The sequence below is a fragment of the Bison bison genome, unplaced genomic scaffold (assembly GCF_000754665.1).
Source record: "Bison bison bison isolate TAMUID 2011002044 unplaced genomic scaffold, Bison_UMD1.0 scf7180017858770, whole genome shotgun sequence".
In the NCBI taxonomy this organism is placed as follows: Eukaryota; Metazoa; Chordata; class Mammalia; order Artiodactyla; family Bovidae; genus Bison; species Bison bison.
The window spans coordinates 2,015,103-2,020,188 of NW_011489342.1; the positions used below are offsets into that span (position 1 = coordinate 2,015,103).

General features: G+C 51.6%; 1 protein-coding gene across 3 annotated transcripts in view; it reads left to right on the top strand.

The window, feature by feature from the left end:
- Nucleotides 1–5,086, top strand: part of CRHR2 (corticotropin releasing hormone receptor 2) — a 44,569-nt gene that overhangs the window by 11,067 nt on the left and 28,416 nt on the right. The window lies entirely within an intron of this gene.

A 5,086-nucleotide genomic window follows, 5' to 3' on the forward strand; every position in this document is an offset into this window, starting at 1 on the left:
GCCCATTAATTTGGGCTGCCGTAAAATACCACAGACGGGTTAGTTTAAACAACGCAATCACAAGGCCTCCCCTGGTTGACTTGTAATATCATTCATCCAATTTATAAGTGGAATATGTAATATATGTATATATTTAATTTGGAAAAAGATATTTTTAAAAATCGAAAAGGACTATTAATGCCCATTATCCCACAACCCAGGAATTTTTTAATGTTTCTATCTGCCAGAAGTTTATCACACCATAGAGTCTCATGTTTTTTCTTTTTTCTTTTTCCACAAAACCAGGATGATCCTGTGTCTACAGTTCTGTAACCTGCTTTTTCTTCTTGTAACTCAGAGTGAACATTTCCCTGTGTCATTAATTATTCATCCACCACATTGCTGGTGGTGCTGCCTAGCAGCCACGGTGGGGACGCATCATCCCTCATTAACCACGCCCCTGCAGTGGGCGGTACTGGCTGTTAGGATGCCCTTGAACTTCAGGAATAGTTTCTCTGGTCCCCACATGATAGGTATCTCCTTTTAGGTGTCCACCAATTGAGAAAATGCATATTGACTAACCTAAAGCTCAGAAACAAGTAAAACCAAACAACCTATTGTTTAGATATATGTACATGTGATAAAACTGAAAAAACTAAGAGCAAAGGAATGATAAATGCAACATTCAAAAGAATGTTCCCTCTGAGGAAGGGGTGTATAGATAAATTTGTAAGTGATTGGTAATGATCTAGTTTTGGATTGGGCAATAGATCATTATATGTGCTACTACATACAAACTTCCATAACAGAAAAGACTAAAATGAAATAAAGTTGGGCCATGTATAGGCTAATGATGACAAAGGGTCATGAATCAAAGACTATGATCATTTAAATTGCATGACCCTAAGGTCCAAATAAAGAAAAAAAAAACACATAATCACAAGAGACTTCAGGCAGGCTTTAAATGGATTATTTCTGTTTTATTCATCACAGAGGAATCTAATAGACCATATACTGTAAGTTGTAAGGCATATTTTTTTAGTCCATAGGCAATGTAAGAGTGCAAATGGAATCAAGGATCCTTGGAAATAACTCCCTAATCACACACACACACACACACACACACACACACACTCACACACATACACCAGGACTGGTCATATGTGAAGAGACCCTTGGATCTCAGGAGACAGGGCTTCTGCCAAAGCATCCATTCCTTCAGTGTTGATTTGCTGAGCACAAGCATGAAGCACTCTGATGGGTGCTGGGACTGGTTAGTGAACATGACCAGCCCTGCCTTCCACAATAGAGAAACTAATAACCTTGATGTGATATAGACTAGCCCCCAGCAGACCAAGGCATGGAGAAGAGCCACTCACCCCAGATAAGACAAAGGAGGTGGGGGCTAAGCTGAACATTAGAAGGGCAGATGGGAGTCAGCTGGGTTAACTGGAATAGAGCGGTAAGGGCATTCCTGGCAGAGGGAACAGCACATGTGAAGGAATGGAGGTAGAGAATGTTCCAAGGGAATGGCGAGTGGACCCAAAGGGCATCTCAAGTTAAGCATGAGGAGAGGATGGGGAATAGACAATCATGAAGAGCACTGTTCGCGGTGCTAAAGAGCTGGGCTTCGTCCCAAGGGCAATGGAGAGCTGCTCTTGCAAGAAGTCACACAATCTTAGAAAAATCACTTCCTCTGCCCAGTGAAGGAAGCAGGGAGCCCAGTCTGGCTGCTGTGGAGAGGAGGATGGCCTGGGAGGGGTTGGAGGGGGAAATTCCTTTTCTTCCTCTGGGCCTCCATTTGGCCATCTATAAATGAGAGTGTGGGGTTGGACAGTTGCCAGGGGCTCTTCCTGCTCCTCAGCCTGGTCCCGTGGCTCCACTTGAAGACACCAGGCCATCTCCCCTGTGCCAAGGTGAAGTGAGGTGGGATGGAGAAGGAGTGTCTGGCCTGGCCTGGGGCACCATCCCCAGTGCCACAGGGCAAGAGTGGGGCACCTTCTGGCCTCTCCCAAGCCTTCCATGCCCTCAGAAGCCCCACTGTAACCACAGTGAACCCCACAGCCTGTCTCAGTTCTGTATACTCTTCAGCCTGACTGAGCACAGCCCTCAGACATGCAAAGTCTGTCCCCTTAAATCCTGTTTTCTAGCGGATACCTGATGGGTGGTGGGATGAGTGAGAGAAAGTGTGTACTGTGCAGACTCATGACTGTGTGAGATGCCGTGTGTGTTTCCATTATGCTCTGCACACCTATCCGGTGTTCAGCTGAACCCTGGAGCACCTGGATTGCCACTGCAGCTGCCATCAGAGGTGGGCCAGAGGTACCTGCCCCCACGCTGCCCATGACACACAGGTGTCTCCTCCAGCACCTGTCACACTTCCCTATAACTTATTTGCCACCTCTCCCACCAGCCTAGGGGCATACAGACTGTCCCGAATACCTCTGCCCCAGTGCCTGGCCTGGGGGCTCCCCTCCATCCCAGGGACCTCCCACCCACCTCTGCTTCCTTAGCTAGCAAAAAGGCCCAAACTTTAAGGGTAGTTGGAGTTCATCTAGGTGAGGAAAGTTTTTGCTCTTTACAATTTCTTCCTCATTTACTTATCTGTAAACACTAAAATGAGCTGTAAAATCCATTTGTTCCAAAGCTGATCCTTTTTTCATTTTCCTCTGTCACATCTAGAATAGTAGACAATCGTGCTGGTGATAATAAACTCCACGATGAAATGGCACTGCATTCTGGAGGCCAGGGCCTCTTGGGTCTCTGGGCCTGTGCTCAGGTCCCGACTGTCCCATCAAGATGCAGAATGGTCTTTAGCTCTGCCCCTGAAATGGTCACTTCCCAGAGGAACCTTTATCACATGTGCTCTCCAGTTAAGAGCAATCCAGGTCATCCAGGCCAACCTTCCATCCTGCATGTGAGACATTAAGTCCTTGGCCTCTGGTCACTGGGCACTCACCTCCCCCTGAGACAGCTGCTTTTCCTGTGTGGTGGCCCTGGTGATGAACAGGTTAATAACTTTAGCTTGGGCTCTCCTTTCCCTCTGTGCTTCGATCACTGTGTGGAGCACCCTCCTTTGTGCATGAATGAGACTACTTCACAATGAAGAAATGGGCTGATCCTGCCAGCCACAGTCTAGCCTATGGGGGACAAGTCCTGTGCAGCAGGGCTTGGTCTGGGACCCAGGCCGAGTCTCAGCCTGGCACTGGCGACAGGACTCTGCCTAGGGTTGGGGTTGGGACCCAACTGATCCTCGCCTGTTCCTGGCACTGGTTATTAGGGACAGTAAGGGATCTCTGCCTCTGCAGCTGCCCAGAGCTGAGCCAAGGGCTCTGTCCATTTAAAAGGCAGAGGATAGACCTGGCTGGCTGATCTGAACCTCGTACCTGCCAATCAGCTGGCCCCAGAGAGATTCCCGAGCTTGCTCCCTGGCTCTGCCTGGGCAATGAGAGCAGCATTAATATGGAGGCTGGTGAGACTGGAGCACACAAACACAGCCCAGTCTGCCTCTCCCCTCTCCCTGCTCAGGGAATAATGCTGGCTCAGGATGCTCTCAGCCTTCTCTTGCAGCTTTGTTCCCAGTGAAAGATGGCAGGAAGGACTAGGACTAGCCACCCTGGGGCTTCCAGTCCAGCTGGGACTGGGTCCCAGCTCTCCCTGCCCTCTAAAGATAAAGGCACACACATACAAATTCACACACATGTACATCTCCCTCAGTCTTTGCATCTCATAACTCAGGACCAGAGTCTCAGGGCTGGGAGAGGCCTTTGAGAACATTTCACTGATGGAGAAACTGCCCCAGAAGAGAGGGTGAGAATTGGGGTAACATGCAGGAGAGCAGAGACAAAGGCAGGCCTGAATCCAGCCTGAGTTGAGGTGAACCACATCTCAGGCCCTGTGTCTTGAGCCCAGATCCACCCCCACCCCCCTCAGTAGACCTGAGCAGTGGACCTGCCCTGGCACTCAGAATGGAGCCACAGGGAGTTAAGAAGCAGGCAGTCCTGAGGCGCCTGGGCAAATTCCAGATAAAGGTTTTCAGCTCCTCCACACTTGCTGTGGGGTCTGATCTCCCCTCCACACTTAACTTAAACACACACACACCCTGCTGTGGAAACCAGTTTCAGGTTGTCCTGCCCAAGCCAAGAGGAAAAGAGGTTCTCACTTCTCGTTTTATTCCCTCTGAAACCCAGGGCAGTAAGACCTGGGTGTTTGAGGTTCTTCAGATAATTTCAGTCAGTTTCTCCCCTGGACTTCCCCATTTCAGTGAATGGCAACACAACTCCTGCCCCCAGTCACCCAAGCGGGAGACCTGGCATTACCCCTGCCTCCTGGCTCCTGTTGGAATCCACCCACCCACCCCTCTCTCCAGTCCTGCCTCACCAGGGCTGGTTTTCCCGGAAATCCCTCCCCACCCTAACCCCCATGGGCTGGTACAGGTCTGCACCTATTCAAGCCTCTTGATCTCGCCAGCCTCTTTCGTGGCTCCCTTGATTCCCTCGATGCCCCTCCAATCCACTCCTTTCCCAGAGGCCACGGAGGCTTTTCTAGAGTGCAGATCTGCTCGTGGGCTCTCCACTCCCTGTCATCCCCTCCAGTGTCCTCGCTCAAGGAGAAGAAACAAATGGCGAGACACCGAAGGAGAAGAAACACGAGGCAAGCTTCTGGGGCGGGCGGGCGCGCTTTCCTGCCCCCTGCAGCCCCCGGAACTCGACCCTCGGGCAGATCATTCCGCCACCCAAGGCCCACACTGTCCATTCCCGCCGCCCTCCTCCGGACCTGGTATGAGCCGGAGAAGGCGGATTCCGGGTTGGACTAGTGGGCCGGGGGCGGGAGCCTGGGCCCGGCAGAGAGGAGCCGTCCGGCCCCGCCCCCTGGTGCAGCCATTGGCCGCGACTGAGCGGGTGGACCCGCAGCCGGGTGCGTTCTGCGGCTCCTCTCCGCTAAGGTCCAGACTTGGCAGTTCCCGACGTTCGAGCGCAGTGCCAGGAGGCTGTTGGCAGGTCAGGGCTGGGCGAGAGAAGCCAAGACTCTGCGCTGTCTCAGCCACTCACTCTCGAACCCAGCCCCTGGCAGCCACGCTGGGCGCGCGTGGCTCCGGGGCGCAATG